Source organism: Hakea prostrata, chromosome 4, assembly GCF_041222555.1.
Source record: "Hakea prostrata isolate BN-2017 chromosome 4, UWA_Hpros_2, whole genome shotgun sequence".
NCBI classification, from domain to species: domain Eukaryota; kingdom Viridiplantae; phylum Streptophyta; class Magnoliopsida; order Proteales; family Proteaceae; genus Hakea; species Hakea prostrata.
The window spans coordinates 18,299,379-18,314,788 of record NC_142603.1 but is presented as its reverse complement, the minus strand read 5'-3'; the positions used below and the strand labels follow the sequence as shown (position 1 = coordinate 18,314,788).

General features: G+C 38.5%; 1 protein-coding gene across 1 annotated transcript in view; it reads right to left on the bottom strand.

Annotated features, from left to right (window-relative positions):
• The window catches only part of LOC149018291 (phospholipase D delta-like), a 43,175-nt gene that overhangs the window by 1,499 nt on the left and 26,266 nt on the right, over positions 1-15,410 (bottom strand). The gene's annotated exons all lie outside the window — the stretch shown is intronic.

Sequence of the window (15,410 nt, the reverse complement as noted above, 5' to 3'; positions counted from 1 at the left end):
AAGGAGGATTTGTTTGCCCGTGAAATCATCCATCTTACAACTTGAGATCTACTCAAAGCAAGGAGACTTTGTGAGATCCATAGTAGTGCAGGGTGTTTTTCTTGATATGGTTTCTTGTGAGGTAACCCTATCCTTTGTTGTTTCCAATTGGTTCTATCCTCATGTTGAGTGGAAGCTTAGTACTCCTTTTTCTTCTAGTAGATTGGTGCAATATTTTGCCCTATGGTTTTTCCCTCTACATGAGGGTTTTTCCATGTAAAAATTTTGGTGTCTTGTGGAGATAATTTTCTTGCATCATTTTTATTTTTCAAATTCACACTAGGTCACAAGTGGTATCAGAGCTTTGGTTTGTGGTTGAATTACTTTCAAATGTTAGTGTATTTTTGATATGGAAGATACAGAGGCTATGATGGTTAAACTTGATGGATCAAACTCTACAATTTGGAGACCCATGGTAGAGGATATCCTTTGTTGTAATGATTTGTATGATCTAATTAAGGGGATTGAAAGCAAACCAAAATATAAGAGTGACAAAGAATGGGAAAGGATGAACAGGAAAACCATAGGCACCATTAGAAAATGGATTGATGATTGTATGTTTCATCATATTGCTAATGAGATTAATGCTAAAACACTTCGGGAAAACTTGGAGAATCTTAATGAGCGGAAGACTCATAAAATGAAGTTTTTTTTTTTTTTTTAATGGAAAACTTGTTAATTTGAAGTATAAAGAAAGGAATTCTGTTGTTGACCATTTGAGCGAATTTCACAGCTTGGTGAACCAGTTGGCTACAATACAGATGACTTTGGATGATAAATTTCAAGCAATACTACTACTGGCTTTCTTGCCTGATACATGGGGATTTGGCTGGTTCATTAAACAACTTTGCACCACAACGTATGTTATCCATGGTGAACCAGTTGGTTACAGTACAGATGACTTTAGATAATGAATTGCAAGCAATACTACTATTGGATTCTTTGTCTGATAATTGGAGACTTTGGTTGTCTTATTAAACAATTCTGAATCACAAGGTATGTTATCCTTGAGTGTGCTTAAAGATAACATGTTCAATGAAGAAACCAAAAGAAAAGATGTGGGATCAGATAATTCATAGGCTCGTCATAGAGAAGAGGGGCAGAACTAAAAGAAAGGGATAAAAATTTATAGCAAATCAAGAGGCAGATCAAAATCCAAAGAAGGTAAAGAGTGTTTTTCAATGTGGTAAAAACGGTCGCATTAAAAGAAATTATAGGGAATGGAAAAAAGGAACAAAAGGAGAAGAAAATTAAAAGAACTCATATGAAAAAAAATACTATAGCCACTGAATCGATGATGAAAAACTAGTAGTGCTTTCTTTTAAAGAAGATCAACGTAATTATATTGCAGATAACAGTGTTGAGTGGGTTGTCGATTCAGTGGCGTTTTTCCAAGTCACTTCCACAAAAGAAATTTTCCCTTCCTATAGAGTAGGAGACTTTGGGATTGTAAAGATGGGAAATAAGAGTTATTTTATTTTTTTTTTTTTTTTTTTTTTATTCTTGGAATTGATGATGTGCTTGTTGAGAATAATAGTGGTTGCACACTCACTTTGAAAGGTGTGCGCCATATTCCAGATATCTGCCTGAATTTAAACTCTATTACTGCATTGGACCAGCTTAGTTATGAAAGCCATTTTAGCAAAAGAAAATGGAAACTTGTCAAGGGATTGTTGGTGCTTGCTAAAGGAGAGGCCTACCGTACATTCTACAAGACATACATGAAGGTACGCATGGATGGATTAAATGAAATAGATGATGAGTCATCACCAAACTTGTGGCTCAAGTGGCTTGGCAAGAAGAAAGGAATGGACTTTGATGAGATCGTTCTCCCCGGTTGTTGACAATGAATTCCATTAAACTTATCTTGGGTTTGACAGCCAGCTTGGTTCTTGAGTTAAAGTAGTTAGATGTGAAAACTGCCTTTCTCCATGGTGATTTGGAAGAAGAAACATACATAAATCAGTCAGAAGGATTTGAAGTGAAAGGAAAGGAGAAAATGGTTTCCAAGCTAATAACAAGCTTGTATGGATTGAAACAAGCACCAAGGCAAGTGGTACAAGAAATTTGATGCATTCATGGCAAGGTTGTCAAAGCGTCCGCCTAAGAGCGCCTAGGAGGCCACCTTGTTGCATTGGCCCATTTTTAGGTCCAAGCAACCTGGGGTTGCATTGGATTTTGTTGCCCTTTATTGCCTTGTCGCCATGACAATCATGATTCATGGTGAACCAAAACTACATAAGAACCTCTACAGATCCTAGTGTTTGCTTCAAAAGATTTTTTGAAGGTAATTTCATTATACTTCTTTGTTATGTTGATGATATGCTAATAGTTGGACAAGATTGCAAGATGATTGACAGGTTAAAAAATGAGTTGTCTAAGTCGTTTGAAAGGAAGAATTTAGGCCCTGTAAGATAGATTTTGGGGATAAAGATTGTTTGTGGCAGGAAAGCAAAGAAATTATGGTTGGCACAACTCATAACTCACAAGAACAGTACATTGAGTGGGTTCTAGAAAGATTTAATATGAAAGACCAGCTAGCACACCACTTGTAAGCCACTTCAAATTGAGTGAGAAGACTTGTCCCTCCACCGGAAAAGAAAAAGAAGAGATCCCATCTATTCCTTGATCGTCTATAGTTGGAAGTCTAATGCGTGTAATGGTTTACACACTTGTAAGCCATTACATACATTAGACTTCCTTATTGGTGTAAAGCAGAGTTTCCTTTTTTATTTTTCGGTTTCCTTTTTGGTCGGAAGCACTAGAATAGTCTATAAATAAAGCTTTTGGTTGTAGGAGGCTTATACGATGAGAGAGGTCTCGTAGCCTTTCTCTAGTTTTCATCTCTTCCCTCTCATGATTCTGTCTCTCTAATTTCTCTAATCTACAATATCCAAACCAAATGGAGAGATCACTCTCAACCTAGACAAACAATTTGGGCCAGCAAGGAAAACCAGCTCCAATAGTGAAGAATTTCAGCAAAAAAGTCCTTCAAAGGGTAACAACACCTTATATCAAGGATCCATATGAGACATACCACAACCATTCCACCAATGCAATTATATATTGCATTGAAAATGCAGAGGAAAGAAAAAGGGAAAAAACTGGCTATACCTAGCAGTCTACATGTTAATCAATTGTGTTTACACAGCTGGAATCTTCAGCAATATAGACAAAGCCCATTTAGAAGGTCACTGAGTGGTTTATAGGGACTGTACACTAGCTCCAACAACTAATGAGAGGAGATGGAGTAGTAACTCCAATTGTAGGATGAAACTAGACCAGAGCTGGCTGTACTCTAGGTCGCTATTGATGATGCTTCAAGCTTCAAGGAAGCTCATATTATTTTATCCGGTCTGCTTTTGGGCTTCAGCAAGGTCCTACTTCATCTCCCTTAAATCGGTTCACATAGTCTTTCCTTCTTTGGAATGCTTCGGCCTCTAGGATCCTAAAGAAACGATGAAAAGGGTAGGAAAATGGAACATAACCAAGTTGGAATTTAAGGAATGGATGCAAGGAAGAAGGAAGAGGATAGGAGAGAAGTAGAAGAAGAAGCAAAGGGAGGTAACCTTAATAGAAATGCAGAAGTCTTGTAAATTACACCTATATCATTGTATACAAGTAAAACCTCAAATCAGTTATGGCAAATCTTTAATTGGACCAAACTACCCTCCCTTTCAAGCCACTCTATGTAATATTGTTGAATCATGCCATCAATGAAATGTCCCACCTCTCCTTAACAGGTTGTCTCAAGAGGTACACCTCTTAAATTAACACCCTCTTACCTCAAACTTATGTCTGTTCACCCACCTCCCTTATTTCTCTCCTATAAATATTGTTCACAACGAAACAAATTCTCACTGTATTTCATCCCATCCAAATAATCTGCCCAATATTTTATTTATAAAAAACAACTTGCAAAAAGAAGGAAGAAAAGGTAATTCCTAAACAATTACCACATCAATGAACGATAATTAATAACTCATAAACATTTAAAAATTTAAAAAACATAAAAGAAAAAGGAATGATTTAACCTTGACCCTTAATATATTCTCTTAAAAAAATTTATATATTCAAATAAATTTAGAAAATAACAAAACCGACATGCAAATGCATGCAAATGCACGTGAAATTTTGATAGTCAATAATAAAGCATAGAATACATACACCTCCTTAGAAAGCTAAAAGCTAAAAGGGAGAATTTTCCAATATAATGGAGCTAATCACTGGACTACTCACTACCTACCTCCATTACATATACTCTTAATAGTTTCTAAGGGTAGGGTTGTAATATAAAATAATATTCATAAGGATAGAATCGTTTCTAGTATATTTTCTATAATAATCCTATATTAGGAGTTTCTCTTTTTTGTATGCCATGTTGTTATGTTCGAAGAGTTGGAGAGATCATGACTTGTGTCTGAAGGACACAACATAAGCTTTACTTATCAATACAGAACAAATAAGATCTTCCTAGTGTGAGAATCTTACAAGGAAAACAATCCCAGCAAATCTACTCTCAATAAGAAAAGAACAAAAAAAAAAAAAAAAAAAAAAAAAAAAAAAAAAGGAAAGTAAACTAGCTAGAAGCAATAAAATCAGCCAAATATCTAGATCTTCACCAATCAATTTTGACTTACAAAACTCCCCCTCAAGTTGGAGTATAGATGTCTATCATGCCTAACCTGCCAATGATATGAACACTTTTGTGCTTAAGCTCTTGTAAGAACATTAGCATGTTGATTGTCTGAAATAACAAAAGTGATATAGATTAACCCAGCCTCAATATTCTCTTTGATGAAATGCCTATCAATCTTCACATGCTTGGTCTTGTCATGTTATACTGGATTGTGAGCTATGTTGATCGCTTACTTACTGTCTGAGTATAGCTAACAACTATATAAAAACCTTAGACCCAATCTCCTAAAGTAGCCCTTTTAGCCATAGTACCTCATAGATGCCCTGAGCAATTGCCTTAAACTCAGCCTTGGCAATAGAATACCCAGGGGGCACATGCATGTACACCTCCTCTTAAAGTTCTCCATGCAGATAAGCATTCTTCACATCTAATTGTTGTAGATTCCACCCTTTATTCACTACACATGAAAGAATAGTCTAAACTGTGTTCATCTTGGCAATAGTAGCAAATGTTTTTTGGTAGTTAATACTATAAGTCTGAGTGAAGCCTTTGGCCACCAATCTTGCCTTATACCTATTAACAGTCCCATCTGCCTTCTGCTTGAGCATGAACACCCATTTGCACCCAACAATCCATATTCTCGCAGGCAAGACCCAATTCCCATGTTTTGTTTTTCTCCAGAGCTCGCATTTCCTCATCCATAACTTCCTCTTTCTGCCAAGTGTTAGGAACAAAAAAGACAAAGAGGAAGTGAAACTTTGAAATTCGGGGGATACAAATTGATATGAAACGTAATTGGAAATAGGATGTTTTGAGTAAGTCCATGGCTGCTTTCTTAATGTAATTAGTAAGTCCAAAGTATGATCAAAATAAGGGTCAGAGATAGACTCACCCAGAGGAACGGATTCTTCAGGACTAGGAATTGAGGCTTCTAGCTAGCTTGGTCCAAAAGGGGTCACTCACTGCTTTCTTTGATAGGTATTCAGAGGTCTAGGCTCCCCTTACACATCATCCACTAGCTGTTCCTATCCGGTTACTCCATTTTCTAAAAGAGGATCATCTGTAGGAATCTTAGGAGAAATATTGAAAGGAGGAATCAACACCGAAGCCTTTTCACTAAGACTCTCCCCCTAAAGAGGGGTGGGGGAAAAAAAGGAACTTGTTCCTAGAACACAACATCCATAGAGACAAAGAATCCACGAAAACCAAATGATAACATTTATACCCCTTTTGCATAGGAGGATAAACCATGAAAATGCATCGTAACCCATAAGGATCCAACTTACCATGAACATAGAGGTTTCGGACAAAGGCAACATAGCTAAAAACCTTAGGTGGTACTCTAAAGGCTGTTGCCCTAAAAAATCAAAGGGGCAACATTGGTCTAAGAATTGGGAATGCATTTGATTAATTAGATAGGCTGTAGTAAGAATCGCATCACCGCAAAGCCGAGAAGGCACATGCATAGTAAACATAGGGAATGTGCTACCTCAAGTAGACATCTATGGATGTGTTCTGCAACCCTATTTTGAGGTGAATTGTTGATGCAACCGTATTAGGTTTAGAGTCTTTTAGTAGGCTATAAATAGCCTATTCTTTCTTTGTAATTCTTCAAGTCTGATCATTGAGCAAAATTGATTATGAGTTAAAGATCATAACCTTGTTGAGGAGGCCACGGTTGAGTAATTAAGAGTTCTTATTCAAGATCAGCACCTATCTTCTGTCTAACACTCTTCTAGTCTCCATCATCTTCTTCAAGAGCATACAGCAGTAGTACAGCAAGCCCTAACCCCTCTTTCCTCTCCATTGCAGGCCATCCCCAACCCTCTCATTCAATTCCAGCAACCCCCAGCCCCTCTTCATCTTCCTTCCCCTCCCCTGTTCTCTGCAGGCTTTCCCACCCCCTTCCCCTGCTGCCGCCCCTTGACAGAAGCCTCCCTAGACCCCCACGACACTCTCCCAGCCCCCTCCCCTACCCCTTTCGCCTCCTCTAGTCCATCCCTACCCCTCCAGACCCCATGGCATCCCGCTCCCTCCCTAAACCTCTTGGCCCCTCTCTCTACCTCTTCTTCCTTGCGGCAGAACCAGAAAACAGAAAAGAAAAAGAAAAGAAAAAGAAAAGAAAAAGAAAAGAAAGAGAAAAGGAAAGAAAATGAAAGAAAAGGAAAGAAAAGGAAGGAAAAGGAAGAAAAAGGGAGAGCAAGGAGAGAGAACATTTCTTATCAGCCCCCATAAGAATTTGTTAAGCCTAAAACCTTTCCCTATTCATCCCATATAATTTTTCCCACTCATAATCTCTAGAGTTGGATCTCCATCTAATAATATTACCCATCCCATATTATTTTGTTTTATCCCATATTACTTGGGTATCCAAAACCATCCCTTAGGTGATTGTTGATAACCTGTCCCTAAGGTTTTCCCATAATTTCTTTAGAGATCACAACATTCCATAATCCCATAATCTCATAAGAACCCGTCTTAGGTTTTGATAAAACCCAAACCTTCCCATATTTTCCAAATTATTCATTAGACTGCTGGAAGATTCTCGGCAACCCTTAATTTTAGGGAATCAATTCTAGAAAACCTAACCCTAAAATTGGGTTTCACGTCAGGGGTTTCAGAGCTGCAGTTTCCAGCAAGTCCTAGTACACCTTATCAGAGCATTAGATTTAGAGTTGTAGATGAAGCAGAAGTAGCCAAAAGAATGTAGGAACCAATTGGAGACTACTTCCAGTATCATCATTGTATCTACAGAGAGATACGACAACCACAAAGACCTCCAGAGATGTACAATTTAGGAACATATGATGGCATTTATGATCTCCAGGTCTTCGATGAGTGGCTTTATGATATTGATAGTTATTTTGATGGCCACTACTTATCAGAGTATAACAAGATGAGGAGAGCACATGGCTAGTTGGTGGGACATGCTCATACACAATGGGGCCACACATGGATGCAAATAAGGTATGAAGGTAATGAACCCACCACTTGGGAAAATATGTTAGAAGCTTTGAGCCACCATTTTCCCCACAGGAACATCAAGCTAGACGATACCAACTAACCTACTCTCTCTAACCACGGTGCCACCAAATGTTCACAAAATCTGATGGAAGAAAGCACGAGAACTGGTGGAGAGAAAAAAGAAGCAGGGATGATCATATCAGCAAACTCAGGTATGAGAACCCCTTGTTTGAAGATATTGATGACCATCCACCAATACTTCCACAAATTTTCCATACCTCCTAGGACAGGCAACAAGGGGACATGCTACAACAACCCTATCTACTACAACAAGGATCACCTAGCCAACAAGTGCCCTAAAAGAAGGAAGATACAATCTCCCAAATCCACCCATTAATTCATCCAGAAGAAGTACAATGTCCACCTCTAAAAGCAGCCCTAGAAGATTCCATTGGTAAGGTAGCACATTAGGCCCATTACAAAGATCTTAGTGAGAGGACAAAAGAGGCAAAGCTTCTATCAATTACAACTACAGCCATACCAGAGGAGTTCAATGGTGACCCTAAGGCTAAGACAGTGGATGACAAGGACTTAATAATTGATGAAGGTGTCCCCACCCCACAAAATGCAAAAGTAGGGCCAAGTCAGCAGCAATAGTCAAAGTTGTAAGTAATGAGGTACCAACTCCACGCGAGATCCCCTATGTTATGTTTTTAGCACCACAGACATCAGGGCCACATCAACCCCCCTATTCCTTGTGAAACTGGCCCTCCCTTAGGTCTCAAAATTTTTCTCGGAGGAGATACTAGGAAGGACTCCAAGAGCATGCCTATTCACTTCATCTTTACTCCTTGGGCTTTTGACAAACATGCCCCTAGGATTGAGGACTTCATCCCCACCAGTCCTACCATACTAGAGTTCTGTCTTGAAGCAATACTAGCGGTAAAGCGTCTACTACTTCCTCCCTACTACAAGATGCGAGGACGAGTCCACACCAAAAATTTCCAGTGAATCAAACTAGGAGCATTCGGTCAGCACATTCATCAAGACATGAAAACTTTCAAAAGGGGAGAATTGATGTGAATAGGGTTGACTCCCTGGTCAAAACCCTAAAGTGGGCCCATCTAGGCTGCCTGAACCCTAAAGAGGGTATTTTGGTAAAATCCAGCCCCAAATAATTGCTGGATTTTATTTTCAGCATCTTATTTTTTATTTTCTGAAGAGTTTCAGTCAGGAAGTCTAGTTTGAGTTAAATAAGAGTTCTCGAGTCTTTCATTTCTTTTAATTCCAATTTCAAGCTTATGTCAATTAGAGTCTTCAATTAAATAAAATTTGGCATGTATCAATTAGAGTATTTAATTAATTAGGATTTTATTTCAGCATGTGTCCATTAGAGTCTATTAGATATGTTATTATTTATTTGGTCAGTTGTGAATCAATGTAATGGAATCTTAATCTACAAAGGAGTTTAGGTTTCGTGTTTTAGTAGGCTACAAATAACCTATTCTTTCGTTGTAATTCTTCAAGTCTGATTATGAATAAAATTGAGTTTAAGGATCGTGGCCTTGTTGAGGGGGCCACAATTAAGTAGTTGAGAGTTCTTATTCATGATCAACAACTATCTTCTGTCTAGCACTTTTCTTCCAGTCTCCACCATCTTCTTTAAAAGCATATAGCAGCCTACAAGTACAACAAGCCCTAACCCCTTTCCCCTCTTCCCTCTCATCACAAGCCATCCCACCTCTCTCCATTCAATTCCAGCAACCCCCAACCCCTCCGTTACCTTCCCCTTCCCTCTCCTGTTCTGCGCAGGCTTTCCCACCCTCTCCCTTGCTGCCTCCCCTTGGCAGCAGCCTCCTAGACCCCCCCGACACTCCCAGCCCCCTCCCTACCCTCTACAACTCCTCTAGCTCATCCCCTCCCCCTTCCAACCCCATGGTACCTCCTCCCTCCCTAAACCTCTCGGCCCCTCTCTTTGCCTCTTCTTCCTTGCTGGAGAACCAGAAACAGAAAAGAAAGAAAGGAGGAAAAAGAAAATGAGGAGAAACAAACAAAACAAATTAAAAAAAAGGAAAGAAAATGAAGGAAAAGGAAGAGCAAGGAGAGATTTAAAAAATAAAAAAAAAAAAAAAAATCTATCAGCCCATAAGAATTTGTTAAGCCTACAACCTTTCCATATTCATACCACAATTTTCCTACCCATAAGCTCTAGAGTTGGACTTCATTTAATAATATTACCCATCCCATATTATTGTTGGGTATCCCAAACCATCCCCTGGGTTGTCAACTATCCTAACTCGTCCCTAAGGTTTTCCCATAATTTCTTTAGAAATCCACCACATCCCATCGTCTTATAAGAACCCATCTTAGGCTTTGATAAAACCCTAACTTTCCTATATTTCCCAAATTATTCGTTAAATTACTAGAAGATTCTGGACAACCCTTAATTTTAGGGAATCAAATCTAAAAAAACTTACCCCAAAATTGGGTTTCACATCACACTATAGCCAAAAGTTATCTTCTCCTTCCTGATGCTGCCACCATATGGAAAGTTACCAAAGACATTGACTCTAAAATTGGGAATGAAGCTCAGTGCTTTGAGATCTGACAAAAAATCCATCATTTAATACAGAAGGAGCTTACTCTTGCTTAGTACTACAATACTCTATGTGGGTATTATCATACACTAGACTTCTCCGGTCACTTCACTCCAATTTGTGTTGCCAATGTTGCTGCTTATCAGATGTGGGAGGATAAACTCTATGTTTAAGATTTTTTGGCTGTCTTAACATTGAGTATAATCAGATACAGGCTCACATCCTCTCAAAAGAACCTTTTTCATCTCTGGAGCAAACCTATTCCATGAGAAATACATAGGACAGACATAGAACAACAATGGTTCACACTCAAATATCAAATAGATTTGCCTTACAGGAGGCTCTTAGAAACATATAGGTGATTCTTCCTGTGCTCTAATAAAATATGAATATTGGGCCTTGAACGTCATACCAAGGACAAATGTTGGAAGTTACATGGTCGACCAGCTACTTCCCGTGGGGGAGGATAGAATTCTAACCGAGGAGGAAATTCCTAGGCATCTACACATCAAGCCAATTTGGAGGACACTAATGTTCCGACACCTCTTTCCTCAGATGAGCTTTAGGAACTTTGTCAGTTGATGACTAGACTCAAAGCATCATTTTCCACACCAACTTCAAGTGCTAGTGTTGCCTCTGCCATGGTTAACTCCTCTAAGCCTCATCCTACCTAGGGTACTCTTGGTTGTCACAATGGGACCTCGAGTAGTTCCTCGTGTATAGTTGACTTTGGGGCAACTAATCACATGACTAGTTCTTCCAGTTTGTTTCACTCCTATTCCCCTGTTCCCCTTAACTATAATGTTTGTATTGCCGATGGGTCTCTTTCCCTTGTCTTTGGAAAGGGACATTATTTGTTCACCATCTATAGTTATCTTTAGTTTTGCATGTTCCTATTTTTTCTACTAATCTCCTATCCATTAGTAACATCACTCGTGATTTGAATTGCAAAATAACCTTCTACCTTTCTTATTGTGCATTTCAAGACTTGGAAACCCGGTAGGATTGGCAATAGTAAACAACAAGGGGGGCCTTATATGCTGGACAGTTCTCCATCAGCGTTTACTACGGTCCTTGGTTCCAATTCTCTTGCTTTATTTACTTTACTCATATGGCATCATCATTTAGGCCACATCCCCCTACCTACTTTATTTAAATTTCTTCCAAATTTGATTAAGTGCTGTAATTTGAATGATTTTCATTGTGATGCTTGCATTTTAGCAAAGCAAGCTAAACATATTTACCCTATTTCTGATAATCGTAGTAATACACCATTTTTTATTATTCATTCAGATCTTTGGGGTCCTTCTCATATTGGGATCCTTCTCATGTATTTCCACATTTGGATATCATTGGTTTGTTAACTTTCATTCATTATTGCACTCAAACCACGTGGGTTTATTTGCTTCACAAAAAAGTGATGTTTTCTTTTGTTTCTAGATATTTCATAAGATGGCTATTACTCAGTTTGGGGCCCTGGGAAAAACCCTTTGTACTGATAGTGGGACTGAATATACGGGTGGGGAGTTTCCATCCTATTTGGCTAATCATGAAGTTATTCACCAAGCAGTTGTATTGACACTTCACCTCAAAACGAAGTGGTCAAACGCAAAATTATGCATCTTCTTGAGGTTGCTAGATCTTTAATGTTCACCATGTATGTCCCACCTTGGCTTTGGGAAGATGCCATTCTTACCACAACTTATCTCATTAATCAAATGCCATCTCAAGGTTTACAACACTGATGTCCCCTTGAAGTCTTGAGGGAACAATTTTATTGTTCCCCTTAAGGTATTTGTGGGTGTTGCTTTTGCCAAAAATCATCATGTTCATGGTAAGTTTAACCCACGTGGATTTAAAGCATTTACCTTGGTTATTCTGCTACAAAAAGGTTATAAATGTTATCATCTTCCTTCTCACCGGATGCTTGTTTCCATGGATGCGTTTTTCTAAGAGCAAATTCCTTATTTTCCCCCTATACCTCTTCAAGGGGAGAGTGTCAATGAAGAGGTTCCGTTTCTTGTCCATTCAATAGACATTCCCTCTGATATTCTTGCTGATGATACTCACGTGGAAGATAGAGTTACCAGATAGGAACAACTGTTGATGGACTAGAACAGTGATGTGCAGGGGGAGCAACAACCTACTTTGCAATCACCTTGAGAACTTATCAAAGAAAATCAGCAAAGGAAAGTCCCTCAACTATGCCTAGCGAATTGGAAGCTCCACCTTCTAGTCTTGAAGAGACTACTCTTGGTAATTCAAATCCTGACCCTGTTTCTGACCCTTTATTAGACTTATCGTTTGCATACAAAAGCAGTTATAAGCCTTCGCCAAACACCCAATTTCCAATTTGTTTCATATCAATCCATATCCCCAGATTTTTAGAACTTTGTTTCTTCCTTGTCCACGGCTTCTATTCCCAACACATGACATGAAGCGTTGACTCACTCAAACCGGAAGAAACAATAGATAAAAAAATGTGAGCTTCTGGAGGGAAAAAAAAAACTGTGGGATCTGGTGACCTTACCTTTAGGGAAGAGTATAGTTGGGTGCAAATGGGTGTTCTATATCACTAAGCACAAAGCAAATCGAATTGTGGAGAGATATAAATCTAGATTGGAGGCCTCAGTCAAACTTATGGGATTGACTATTAAGAGATCTTTACTCCAGTTGCAAAGATGAATACAATACAAGTTGTACTCTTATGTGCAGTTAATCAAGGGTGAAGTCTCCAACAACTTGATGTCAAAAATGCTTTTCTTCATGGGGCAATTCAATAATAGGTATACATATGCATGTACCACCAAGGAGCTCTTCTGCTAGAACTCATGGAAAAATGTATAAAAAGAAGCGAGCTTTGTATGGGTTGAAGCAAACCCCAAGAGTTTAATTTGGGAGGTTTCATAAAGCCATAATGTAATAGTAACAGAAAACCAATTTGGGTTTATGCTAGGAAGATCGACAATGGAGGCTATTTACTTAATTAGAAGACTTATGGAAAGGTATAGAGAAAGTAGGAAAGACCATTGTATGGTATTTACTGACCTAGGAAAAGCTTATGATAGAGTTCATAGAGCGTTAATTTTAGCAAATACTAGAGAAAAGAAGTGTTGCAGGTAAAATGTGGACATGGTTAAGGATATGTATGATGGTTTAGTGACAAGTGCAAGAATAGGGGGGGCAAAGTAATGAATTTCCAATCACAGTTGGGCTACATCAAGGATCAGGCTTAAGCCCATATTTATTTGCACTTATAATAGATGAATTAACAAAAGACATTCAAGACAAGGTTCCTTAGTGTATGTTTTTTGCTGATGATATTGTGTTGATGGATGAGACTCAAGTAGGGATCAATACCAAGTTAGAATCATGGAGAGCAGCATTGGAATCAAAAGGCTTTAATCTAAGTAGAACAAAGACAAAATATCTAGTTTGTAACTTTGGTCATGATCAGGCAGACGATGAAGTGGACCAAGTGGTGAAACTTGATGATAAGGAGATTCTTCATAACGATTGTTTTAAGTACCTTAGTTAAATCATAAATAAAAAAGGTGATATAGAAGATGATGTTTCCCAAAGAATTAAAATAGGATGGATGAAGTGGAGAGGTGTGTCTGGGGTCTTGCGTAATCGACGTATTCCTTTAAAGCTTAAAGGAAAATCCTATAGGACCGTTGTTCGACTAGCTATGATGTATGGTATAGAGTGTTGGGCTATTAAAAAGAATTATATAGATGAACTCAATGTAGTAGAAATGAGGATGCTAAGATGGATGAGTGGCAAAACTAGGAAGGATAAGATAATGAATGATCATATTAGAGTTGGTCTGGGAGTAGCTCCCATAAGTGATAAGCTATGAGAAAGTCATTTGAGATTTTGAAGTGGCACAACCACGTTCAATGGAGGCCTATAAATGCCCCTATATAGAGAAGTGATATAATTTAGATTGAAGGAACTAGAAGAGCTAGGGATAGACTTAAGATATCCTTAAGAGAAGTGGTGAGAAAGGATGCATAGCTTAGGCCTTGTATCTAGCATGGCCTCAAATAGAGCTGATTGGAAGGCACGAATTCATGTAGCCAACCCCATTTAGTTGGGACAAGGCTTCTTACTGTTGTTGTTGTTGTACTATAGAGCAATAGTGTGCATCAGTTATAAACAATGTAATGCTGATCACACTCTGTTCATTAAGAAAAAGGACTCTCACACAATAATACTATTGGTGTATGTGGATAATATTGTCATCACAGGGAGTAGTGAAGAAGAAATTTTAGCTCTGAAGGCCTTTTTGGGAGCCGAATTTGAAATCAAGTATATGGGAAGACTCAGATATTTCTTGGGTCTTGAACTAGCATACTCTACCAATGGTATTTCTCTCTCCTAAAGAAAGTACACCATAGATTTGTTGACTAAGACTGGGATTTAGGGTGCAAACTAGCCAAAACTTTCATTGAGCCCAATTTGCACTTGAAGGCCAAAGAAGAACCAATAGACAAGACCAGCTATCAAAAATTAGTTGGGAAGTTGATTTACTTATCTCACACTTGACTAGATATCACCTTTGTTGTTATTCTAGTGAGTCAGTATAGTATCCTCAATCTTCACACTTAGATCTTAAGGTACTTGAAGGCTACTCTAGGAAAAGGAATTCTAATTATCCCTCATGAGCACCTGAAGATAAGGCAGTACAGATGCAGACTGAGCAAGATGTCTTGAGATAGAAGATCAACCTTTAGGTACTGCACTTATGTGGGAGGAAACCTAGTGACTTCGAAAAGTATTAAAAAACCAACCAATGGTTACTAGGTCTAGTGCTGAAGTAGGGTTTAGAGCAATGGCACAAGGGATTTGTGAGGTGTTATGGTTAAAGGGATTACTTTAAGACCTTGAGCTAGATTCTCAGACACCTATACAGTTGTTTCCAGACAGCAAGTAAGCAATCAACATAGATCATAATCCAGTTCAACATGATAGAATCAAGCATGTGGAAATTGATAGGCACTTCGTCAAGAACAAGCTTGAGTCTGGACTGATTCATATTTTCATTGTTTCGTCTAACAACCAGAGGGCTGATGTGTTTACGAAGAGTCTAAGCTCAAAAGTTTTTGGCAATATTACTAGCAAGTGGGGCATGATAGATATCTATGCACCAACTTGAGGGGGAGTGT